Raw genomic sequence first — 12,057 nt, 5'->3', positions numbered from 1 at the left:
CGGACACTAAATAACTTGACCAGCCACAACAATAACCACAGATTTATCTGAATATAAATTTTAGGCCTATTATTTAGGCGCTGGGTGACAGGTATACGTTTACGGACAGAATTAAACTTGGAAATGCACGGTAGTGTGTGAAGTTATTGAGAATGATCCTATCCGCACCTTCAATCTAATATACCCTTTTATAGATCGATTTAAACTTGGCCTGATACAGCAGAAACCACAGATTTAGGGAATTGCTAAGTTGGGAATTGTATTTCAACCCACAACAAAAATATATAATTTGCCAGACAGCAGACAGTATTACAATTGGCTGGCCACAGCTGAAACACCAGATTTAGGGTACTGCTATTTTGGCAATTGTATTTCATCCCTTAATAAAATAGCAAGCACAGCCAAGCCCCTGATGTAGGATATAGCAAAAAAATAACCACACTATTTGATGGTTAAATGGACTTGGTGGCAGCTTGTGCTGGCGCACCACAAGGTACAAAATGGCCGCCGATTACCCCAGAAAAAAGAGACTGAAAAACGCTCTGGGCAGCCTTCAAACAGTGAGCAATTAAATAGCAGCAGTTCAATGATCCACAGCTGTAGATCGATCACTAAATTAAGTGTTTTTGATGAGTTAATCACTGCCTAATCTCGCCCTAACAGCAGCTGCATCCTCTCCCTACACTGATCAGAGCAGAGTGACGTGCGGCACTACGTGACTCCAGCTTAAATAGAGGCTGGGTCACATGCTGCACTGGCCAATCACAGCCATGTCAATAGTAGGCATGGCTGTGATGGCCTCTTTGGGCAAGTAGTATGACACTTGTTGATTGGCTGCTTTGCAGCCTTTCAAAAAGCGCCAAGAAAGCGACGAACACCGAACCTGAACCCAGACTTTTACGAAAATGTTTGGGTTCGGGTCCGTGTCACGGACACCCCAAAATTCGGTACGAACCCGAACTATACAGTTCGGGTTCGCTCATCCCTAACTTGCTTCCATCAAATATTGATTCAAGTTTTCTATACACCTGCTTCTACAAAATACTGATTAAGGAATTCTATATACCTGCTTCAACAAAATACCGATTGAGGAGTGCAATATACCTGCTTTCACTAAATGCTGATTGAGGGGTGCAATATACCTGTTTCCACCGAATATTGATTTAAGCCTGCCATATATCTGCTTCTACAAAATACTGATTAAGGGGCTCTATATACGAACTTCCACCAAATGCTGATTGAGGCCTGCAATATACCTGCTCCCACCAAATATTGAATAAGGGGTTTGATATACCTGATTCCACAAAATACCGATTGAGGAGTGCGATATACCTGCTTCCACAAAATACTAATTGAGGGGTGCAATATACCAGCTTCCACCAAATATTGATTGAGGTCTGCCATATACCTGCTTCTATAAAATACTGATTAAGGAGCTCTATATACCTGCTTCCACAAAATACTAATTGGGTGCAATATACCAGCTTCCACCAAATGCTGATTGAGGCCTGCGATATACTTGCTTCCACCAAATATTGAATGAGGCCTGCGATTCCACAAAACATTGTTTGAGGGGTGCAATATACCTGCTTCCACCAAATATTGATTCAGGTGTTCTATATAACTGCTTCCACAAAATACTGATTGAGGGGTGGGATATACCTGCTTCTACAAAATACTTATTAAAGGGTCCTATATACCTGCTTCCACCAAATATTGATTGATGCCTGCAATACACCGGCTTCCACAAAATACTGATTGAGGGGTGCAATATACCTGCTTCCACAAATTGCAGATCGAGGGGTGCGATATACCTGCTTCCACTAAATATTGATTCAGGTGTTCATTATACCTGTTTCCACAGAATACTGATTGAGGGGTGTGATATATCTGCTTCTACAGAATACTGATTAAGGGGTTCTATATACCTACTTCCACAAAATACTGATTGAAGGGTGCGATATACCTGCTTCCACAAAATAGTGATGGAGGGGTGCAAAATACCTGCTTCCACAAAATACTGATTGAGGGGTGCAATATACCAGCTTCCACCAAATAATGATTGAGGCAAGCAATATACCTGCTTCCACAAATACTGCTCCTCTCTTTGGACTTTGGCACAGGATCCTTTGTAAATGACAGGCAGAGGAAGACAGACAGGCCATTCCGCAGGGGTGGTAGGGGGTCGGACAGGTGCACCAGGCCAGAGGCCTAGTGGGAAGTTGGAAGAGGTGAGTGTCAAAGGACGCAACAGAGTTGGTTGAGTGGCTTACTCAGCCTTTTGCTTCTGAACCCTCCTCATCCTCTGTATCTGCACCCTCCTCTGCACCCCCAAAGACACCACCACCACCATAGCCCCTCCACTCGAGTCAGAGGAATTTTTTTGCCATCCATTCCAAGACCTTGCCGATGTGCAGCCATTCTTGGCATCGTATGAGGAAGAGGAGGTAGCAATGGCCACCATCCAACGGTCTGACGACAGAACCCAGATTAGCCCAAGGAGGGTGGTCCCCGCTGTTGCTGCCTACTCCGAGATCTCTAATGTCAGTGGTGGCGAAGGTGACTATGACGTTCAGCAGCGACACCACATGCCCGTGAGACGTCTGATTTGTGAGAGCCAGACTCCACCTTGTATATTCTTGATAGGCTGCTCCAGCAGAAACGTGCTGTAAATTACTACCTGTACGAACTCTGCAGCAGGACAGTTTCTGGGGAGCTTGGTTTCTTTTCAGCGCACCAGTGCTTGCTCATGCGCGATTCATGCAGACTTCTGCGGCCATTTGATGAAATCACCAAACTGGTCAGTCGCAGCCAGGGCACCATCAGTGACATTGTACCTTACGCCTTCTATCTGGAGCGTGCATTGCATTGTGTCATTGATCAAGCCGTCGAGGAGCAGGAGCTGGAAGATGAGGAAGTTGCAATGCTGAATGAATTCCCGGGGCAACTACTCCATCTGAAACAAGTCTTCCAATTTAGTGCAAATGGGGGCCTTCATGCTCCAGTGTTTGAAGAGGGACCCCTGTATAAAAAGCATAAAGGGCAAGGAGCAGTACTGGGTGGTAACATACTTATACCCCCAGTACAAACACTAAATGCCGGACATGTTACCAGCATCACAGAGGGCTTTAAAAAAAAGCAGCATTTCCAGGCCTTGCTGTAACAGATGCTGCATTCTGCTGTTGCAGGCCCTGGCAGAGAAATTTCCACCCACAGCAAAACAGGTGTGGCTACCAATCCTACCGCACCTGCAAGTAGAGGGCAGTTTGAAGATGTGTTGGTCACTTCAGATATGAGATCATTTTTGCAGCCAACTCATCGAGAGCCGCCCTCCGGACCCAGCCTCAGGGAACTCCTAGACCGACAGGTGTCCGACTACATCGGGTTAACGGCCGATGTGGACGCTTTGAGAAGCGAGGAACCCCTGGACTACTCGGTGTGCAGGCTTGACCTGTGGTTAGAGCTGGCACAATTTTAGATGGAATCCATGGCTTGCCCCTCGTCGAGTGTCCTGTCCGAAAGGATGTTCAGCGCAGCAGGGGGGATCGTAACAGATAAATGCACTTGCCTAGCTCACGACATTGTGGACTACCTCACATTTCTAAAAATAAATAAGGCATGGATCTCAGACTAATTTATCACCTGTGACGACCACGTGTAATTGAATTTCCTCATGCCAGCCCACACATATCTGCCACCACCCAGAACAAAGAATGGTGCTTGTCTTATGTATATACAGCAGCATAAAATGTCTTTTCTGTCAGGTGAATGCCTAATTTTTGGGGCCTCTACTGGCCTACATTAAAATGTATCCAGTGACCGCCTAATGTACCTCCAGACACATAATCATCACTATTTATTTTCTGTCATGTGAATGCCTAATTTTTGGGGCCTGTACTGGCCTACAGTAAAAAAAAATTGCCGGTGACCGCCTATTTTAACTCCAGCCACATCATAACAAGTTCATTTCTGTCAAGTGAATGCCAAATTTTTGGGGCCTGTATTGCCTAAAGTAAAATTTGTTATCCACTGACTGTCTAATATACCTCCAGCCACATAATCGCCTGTTCTTTTCTCTCAGGTGAAAGCATAATTTTTGGGGCCTGTACTCCACTGGCCTACAGTAAAGGTGTTATTAAGTGAACGCCTAATGTACCTCCAGCCACATAATCACTTGTTCTTTTCTGTCTGGTAAATGCCTAATGTTTGGGGCCTGTACTCCACTGGTCTACAGTAAAATTGTTATCCACTGACCGCCTAATATACCTCCAGCCACATAATCACTTGTTCTTTTCTGTCCGGTGAATGCCTAATGTTTGGGGCCTGTACTCCACTGGCCTTCAGTAAAATTGGCATCCACTGAACGTCTAATATACCTCCAGCCACATAATCACTTGTTCTTTATTGTCAGGTGAATGCCTAATTTTTATTTTCATACTTCCGTGGCCTAAAATATTTTTTTTCTAGGCTCCAGCAGGGCACATTTTTGAGAGTTTACCTTTAAGGCCTCTTTCACACTTGCGTTGTCCGTATCCGGCGTGTACTCCACTTGCCAGAATTACACGCCGGATCCGGAAAAACGCAAGTGTACAGAAAGCATTTGAAGACGGATCCGTCTTCAAAATGCTTTCAGTGTTACTATGGTAGCCAGGACGCTATTAAAGTCCTGGTTGCCATAGTAGGAGCGGGGAGCGGGGGAGCGGTATACTTACAGTCCGCGCGGCTCCCGGGGCGCTCCAGAGTGATGTCAGAGCGCCCCATGCGCATGGATGATGTGCCATGCGATCACGTCATCCATGCGCCTGGGGCGCCCTGACGTCACTCTGGCGCGCCCCGGGAGCCGCACGGATGGTAAGTATGCTGCTTCCCCGCTATCCGCTCCCCTTTACCATGGCTGCCAGGACTTTAGCGTCCCGGCAGCCATGGTAACCATTGAGAAAAAGCTAAACGTCGGATCCAGCAATGCGCCGAAACGACGTTTAGCTTAAAGAGGACCTTTCATCAATAAAATTGTATTTAAATAACCCCCCTACCTAATAGTCCGGCATCTACTGATGTTCCCCCTTCTTTTTTTTTTTTCAATTCGACCCCCGAATCTTGAAGAAACAGCCTGTTTCTTCTGTTGCAGCGTCTGTCACTCAGACGCTTTTTTGTAGGGGGCGTTGCTGAAGTCTTTTCTTCGCTCTTCTCCCTGGCTCAGAGCGCAGCCAATCGCAGCGCTCCTCTCTCAGCCAGGGAGAAGGAGCTCAAGTTCTCGCGAGAATCGCGAGAACTTGAGCTTCCTAACATCCGGTTCCAGCGCCATCTTGGATTCCCCTGACGAGGATCGCGGCGGGTGAGGAAGCAGCGCAACGAGCGGCAGGGTAAGTATTAGAATCAACCCCTAGACATCGAGCAAATCTGCATCAAGTAGCTGCCACAGCACCCCTCAGGCAACGAGCATAATGGGGGTTATGATCATGGACCCCCGACAGCAATAGGGGGGTCCTGATCATGCCCCCCCAGTACAACCACCCCCCTCAGGCAATGAGCATAATGGGGGTTATGATCATGGACCCCCGACAGCAATAGGGGGGTCCTGATCATGCCCCCCCAGTACAACCACCCCCCTCAGGCAACGAGCATAATGGGGGTTATGATCCTGGACCCCCCACAGCCAGACAGCAATAGGGGGGTCCTGATCATGCCCCCCAGCACAACCACCCCCCTCAGGCAACGAGCATAATGGGGGTTATGATCCTGGACCCCCCACAGCCAGACAGCAATAGGGGGGTCCTGATCATGCCCCCCCAGCACAACCACCCCCTCAGGCAATGAGCATAATGGGGGTTATGATCCTGGACCCCCCACAGCCAGACAGCAATAGGGGGGTCCTGATCATGCCCCCCCAGCACAACCACCCCCCTCAGGCAACGAGCATAATGGGGGTTATGATCCTGGACCCCCCACAGCCAGACAGCAATAGGGGGGTCCTGATCATGCCCCCCCAGCACAACCACCCCCCTCAGGCAACGAGCATAATGGGGGTTATGATCCTGGACCCCCCACAGCCAGACAGCAATGGGGGGGTCCTGATCATGCCCCCCAACACAACCATTCCCCTCAGGCAATGAGCATAATGGGGGTTATGATCCTGGACCCCCCACAGCCAGACAGCAATAGGGGGGTCCTGATCATGCCCCCCCAGCACAACCACCCCCCTCAGGCAACGAGCATAATGGGGGTTATGATCATGGACCCCCCACAGCCAGACAGCAATAGGGGGGTCCTGATCATGCCCCCCCAGCACAACCACCCCCTCAGGCAACGAGCATAATGGGGGTTATGACCCTGGACCCCCCACAGCCAGACAGCAATAGGGGGGTCCTGATCATGCCCCCCCCCCAGCACAACCACCCCCTTCAGGCAACGAGCATAATGGGGGTTATGATCCTGGACCCCGCACAGCAGGCAGCAATAGGGGGGTCCTGATCATGCCCTCCCAGCACAACCACCCCCCTCAGGCAACGAGCATAATGGGGGTTATGATCATGGACCCCCCACAGCAATAGGGGGGTCCTGATAATGCCCCCCCCAGCACAACCACCCCCCTCAGGCAACGAGCATAATGGGGGTTATGATCATGGACCCCCCACAGCAATAGGGGGGTCCTGATAATGCCCCCCCCCCCCAGCACAACCACCCCCCTCAGGCAACGAGCATAATGGGGGTCACAAATAGAGACCCCATAAAACACCATTGAGGCAACCGGCGTGCTGGAGGTTGTAGTGCCAGACCACTCAAACACCACACATGCAACTGATGTGATGGGGGTTGTAGTCCAGACCTCTCAAACACCACCTAGGTAACTGGCGTGCTGGGGCTTGTCAATACCTTGCCCATTTTCATTGCAACAAATGAAGTTTTTTTGTCTAATCATGTGTCTTTCTCTTTTCATGGTGGATTACCTAACACCCAACACTGACTATTTTTTTAAATATTTGTTTTGTTTATTAGATTGTTTCTCCGACTAACCACCAGCGACACGAAGAGTTATAATCATCCATTGGTATTTATATAATAAACTGGCCAACGAGGGCATGAGTCGGGGAGTGATCATTTCAATAAAGTGATTGCAAACACGGCTATTCTACTTGTGGTTATTATGAACTTGCAGTGGTAGTAATGGTAGAATCTTTACAGAGGCTCCCATCACTATGACTGGGTCTTACTGTCAGCCACCGTTGAATTTATATTTTCAACAATGCTGAGAGTGAAACCCCTAACAATTAGCCCTGCACTCAAAGGCCTTTGGTTACCGTGAAGACCCAAGTTGCCGACAAGCCTGAAACCTTTTTTTTTAATGGTTTTGTTCTTGTTGCGGCTGTGGGCTGTTGTTAGTAGGATGAGAAGGACCCAAAAAATGTTGAACTCCTCACCCTGCTAACGCCAGCCCACATCTGTCGGTTTAACACTTGGCTGGTTATGAAAATAGGGGGGGGGGGAACCTTTTTTTTTTTTTTTCCTCATACTATCTTGAGAAACAAACAAACCCTGGTCACTCCTTATGTTTTCATACTCGGCCGTGGGTTTATCAACCTCTAATTAGACAACCGACTGCTTCCTATTTTAGTAGGATCTGTACACAATCTTCAAAGTGGTTTTTAAATTTTAAGACTAAGGCTACTTTCACACTTGCGGCGGGACAGATCCGACAGGCTGTTCACCATGTCGGATCCGTCCTGCGGCTATTTCGCCGCGCCAGCGGACCGCCGCTCCGTCCCCATTGACTATAATGGGAACGGGGGCGGAGCTCCGGCGCAGCAAGGCAGTGCACGGAGAAAGCCGCCGGACTAAAATTACTGCATGTCAGGGTTTTTAGTCCGGCGGCTTTCTCCTTGCACCGCCGTGCTGCGCCGGAGCTCCGCCACCGTCCCCATTATAGTCAACGGGGACGGAGCGGCGGTCCGCTGGCGCGGCGAAATAGCCGCAGGACGGATCCGACATGGTGAACAGCCTGTCGGATCCGTCCCGCCGCAAGTGTGAAAGTAGCCTAAGTTTATCCACTGTTATATAGGGGTTTCTGATTTCACTGCAAGTGATATCGCCACACACAGAGTAGCCGCGTTTGTAATTGAACACACTTTATTGAAGTGTACCCTTCAATTCTCCACCCTCCTCTCTACTGTGTTCTGAAAATTGCCACTGTATAATATGGACACAGTGGCAAACTAGTTACTATTATTTCTTTCTTTTCTCTTAATAGGATATATACACCTAATATTGTTACTTCCCAAAACTAAAATAATATACATACTTATATTATTATAGGTAAGTAAACAATTAATATAATGGTAAAATAAAAAAAATATATAAAATAATTTTTTCAGGTGATAGTATAACTTTCAATGTATAATTAAACTTTTATATATTTTTTGCAGTGAATTTCCAGTTAGTCAATTCAGGGCAGCAACCCTGACTGGTAAGTTGTATTCCGACAGTCATCGGAAGAAGAAGAAACATGTTGCGTGCAGTTTCCCAGTTCAAAAAACCAATACACGTTTGTATTGCGTTGTTTGATAGTTCAATGTTCCATCATTATATTATTTTTAATGTTAATATATCGACAAAGGTAAGTATACAGGTTGGGTAAGTATGGAAGACCTAATTTTATTTTCTTTTTAAAAAAAATTGTTGAAGAAAGAAGATGGGATGTACAAAGTTATTTCGTTCCGAATATCGGTTTTTATTAAAAAATGTATTTCTAAACGTTCAATGTGTTTCAGCTAATATGGTAAGTTTGAGTTTACCTTATAACATGTATCCAAATAATATGCATATTTTAATATTTTCTTTTTTTTTTAAAACAGGAATTGATAAAATGCCGAATTCATGTTGGGTAAAAAATTGTTTTTTCCAGGCTGGACGTATACTGAATGGCCACAAAATCAAATTACATTGCTTTCCCAACCTTAGGGAGAGAATATTAGATTGGCTTTGAATCTTAATTCCATTAGGAGAGGTAGAAGTTTTATCTATAGCAGAGGAGATTCTATGTTACAAAAAGAAAAGATACGATAAGTATCATATTTGTTCCCTACATTTTTCTGATGAGAGTTTTATAGTCAACGCTGGCGGACGTTTGCTTCGCCCTGTAGCAAACCCTTCAATTTTTGAAAATTTTCTTGATTATGAAAGAAAAGTTTTAGAGCCAAAAAAATCCAAGAAAAAACGACTTCAGAATACAACAGGTTCCCAGTAGAGTTGAGCGAACACCTGGATGTTCGGGTTCGAGAAGTTCGGCCGAACATCCCGGAAATGTTCGGGTTCGGGATCCGAACCCGATCCGAACTTCGTCCCGAACCCGAACCCCATTGAAGTCAATGGGGACCCGAACTTTTCGGCACTAAAAAGGCTGTAAAACAGCCCAGGAAAGAGCTAGAGGGCTGCAAAAGGCAGCAACATGTAGGTAAATCCCCTGCAAACAAATGTGGATAGGGAAATGAATTAAATTAAAAATTAAATAAATAAAAATTAACCAAAATCAATTGGAGAGAGGTTCCATAGCAGAGAATCTGGCTTCCCGTCACCCACCACTGGAACAGTCCATTCTCAGATATTTAGGCCCCGGCACCCAGGCAGAGGAGAGAGGTCCCGTAACAGAGAATCTGTCTTCATGTCAGCAGAGAATTAGTCTGCATGTCATAGCAGAGAATGAGGCTTCACGTCAGCCACCACTGCAACAGTCCATTGGCATATATTTAGGCCCAGCACACACACAGGCAGAGGAGAGAGGTCCCGTAACAGAGAATCTGTCTTCATGTCAGCAGAGAATTAGTCTGCATGTCATAGCAGAGAATGAGGCTTCACGTCAGCCACCACTGCAACAGTCCATTGGCATATATTTAGGCCCAGCACACACACAGGCAGAGGAGAGAGGTCCCGTAACAGAGAATCTGGCTTCATGTCAGCAGAGAATCAGTCTGCATGTCATAGCAGAGAATGAGGCTTCACGTCAGCCACCACTGCAACAGTCCATTGGCATATATTTAGGCCCAGCACACACACAGGCAGAGGAGAGAGGTCCCGTAACAGAGGATCTGGCTTCATGTCAGCAGAGAATCAGTCTGCATGTCATAGCAGAGAATCAGGCTTCACGTCAGCCACCACTGCAACAGTCCATTGTCATAAATTTAGGCCCAGCACCCAGGCAGAGGAGAGAGGTCCCGTAACAGACAATCTGGCTTCATGTCAGCAGAGAATTAGTCTGCATGTCATAGCAGAGAATGAGGCTTCACGTCAGCCACCACTGCAACAGTCCATTGGCATATATTTAGGCCTAGCACACAGGCAGAGGAGAGAGGTCCCGTAACAGACAATCTGGCTTCATGTCAGCAGAGAATCAGTCTGCATGTCATAGCAGAGAATGAGGCTTCACGTCACCCACCACTGCAACAGTCCATTGGCATATATTTAGGCCTAGCACACAGGCAGAGCAGAGAGGTCCCGTAACAGACAATCTGGCTTCATGACAGCAGAGAATCAGTCTGCATGTCATAGCAGAGAATGAGGCTTCACGTCACCCACCACTGCAACAGTCCATTGGCATATATTTAGGCCTAGCACACAGGCAGAGCAGAGAGGTCCCGTAACAGACAATCTGGCTTCATGACAGCAGAGAATCAGTCTGCATGTCATAGCAGAGAATGAGGCTTCACGTCACCCACGACTGCAACAGTCCATTGGCATATATTTAGGCCTAGCACACAGGCAGAGCAGAGAGGTCCCGTAACAGACGATCTGGCTTCATGTCAGCAGAGAATCAGTCTGCATGTCATAGCAGAGAATGAGGCTTCACGTCAGCCACCACTGCAACAGTCCATTGGCATATATTTAGGCCCAGCACCCAGGCAGAGGAGGGAGGTCCCGTAACAGAGAATCTGTCTTCATGTCAGCAGAGAATTAGTCTGCATGTCATAGCAGAGAATGAGGCTTCACGTCAGCCACCACTGCAACAGTCCATTGGCATATATTTAGGCCCAGCACACACACAGGCAGAGGAGAGAGGTCCCGTAACAGAGAATCTGTCTTCATGTCAGCAGAGAATTAGTCTGCATGTCATAGCAGAGAATCAGGCTTCACGTCACCCACCACTGCAACAGTCCATTGGCATATATTTAGGCCCAGCACCCAGGCAGAGGAGGGAGGTCCCGTAACAGAGAATCTGTCTTCATGTCAGCAGAGAATTAGTCTGCATGTCATAGCAGAGAATGAGGCTTCACGTCAGCCACCACTGCAACAGTCCATTGGCATATATTTAGGCCCAGCACACACACAGGCAGAGGAGAGAGGTCCCGTAACAGAGAATCTGTCTTCATGTCAGCAGAGAATTAGTCTGCATGTCATAGCAGAGAATGAGGCTTCACGTCAGCCACCACTGCAACAGTCCATTGGCATATATTTAGGCCCAGCACACACACAGGCAGAGGAGAGAGGTCCCGTAACAGACAATCTGGCTTCATGTCAGCAGAGAATTAGTCTGCATGTCATAGCAGAGAATGAGGCTTCACGTCACCCACCACTGCAACAGTCCATTGGCATATATTTAGGCCCAGCACCCAGGCAGAGGAGGGAGGTCCCGTAACAGAGAATCTGTCTTCATGTCAGCAGAGAATTAGTCTGCATGTCATAGCAGAGAATGAGGCTTCACGTCACCCACCACTGCAACAGTCCATTGGCATATATTTAGGCCTAGCACACAGGCAGAGCAGAGAGGTCCCGTAACAGACAATCTGGCTTCATGACAGCAGAGAATCAGTCTGCATGTCATAGCAGAGAATGAGGCTTCACGTCACCCACCACTGCAACAGTCCATTGGCATATATTTAGGCCTAGCACATAGCCAGAGCAGAGAGGTCCCGTAACAGACGATCTGGCTTCATGTCAGCAGAGAATCAGTCTGCATGTCATAGCAGAGAATGAGGCTTCACGTCAGCCACCACTGCAACAGTCCATTGGCATATATTTAGGCCCAGCACCCAGGCAGAGGAGGGAGGTCCCGTAACAGAGAATCTGTCT

General features: G+C 47.3%; 1 long non-coding RNA gene across 1 annotated transcript; it reads left to right on the top strand.

Moving 5' to 3' along the window:
- Positions 1-5,318: 5,318 nt before the first annotated feature.
- LOC122946478 lies at positions 5,319-8,309 on the top strand. Its single transcript, XR_006391243.1, has 3 exons — positions 5,319-5,363; positions 6,997-7,048; positions 8,246-8,309. It is a non-coding gene; the product is annotated as an uncharacterized LOC122946478 (long non-coding RNA).
- Positions 8,310-12,057: the final 3,748 nt, after the last annotated feature.

This window comes from Bufo gargarizans, chromosome 9 (genome assembly GCF_014858855.1).
Source record: "Bufo gargarizans isolate SCDJY-AF-19 chromosome 9, ASM1485885v1, whole genome shotgun sequence".
Lineage (NCBI taxonomy): Eukaryota > Metazoa > Chordata > Amphibia > Anura > Bufonidae > Bufo > Bufo gargarizans.
Note: the sequence above shows the minus strand (reverse complement) of the source record. Positions and strands in the feature narration are given on the sequence as shown.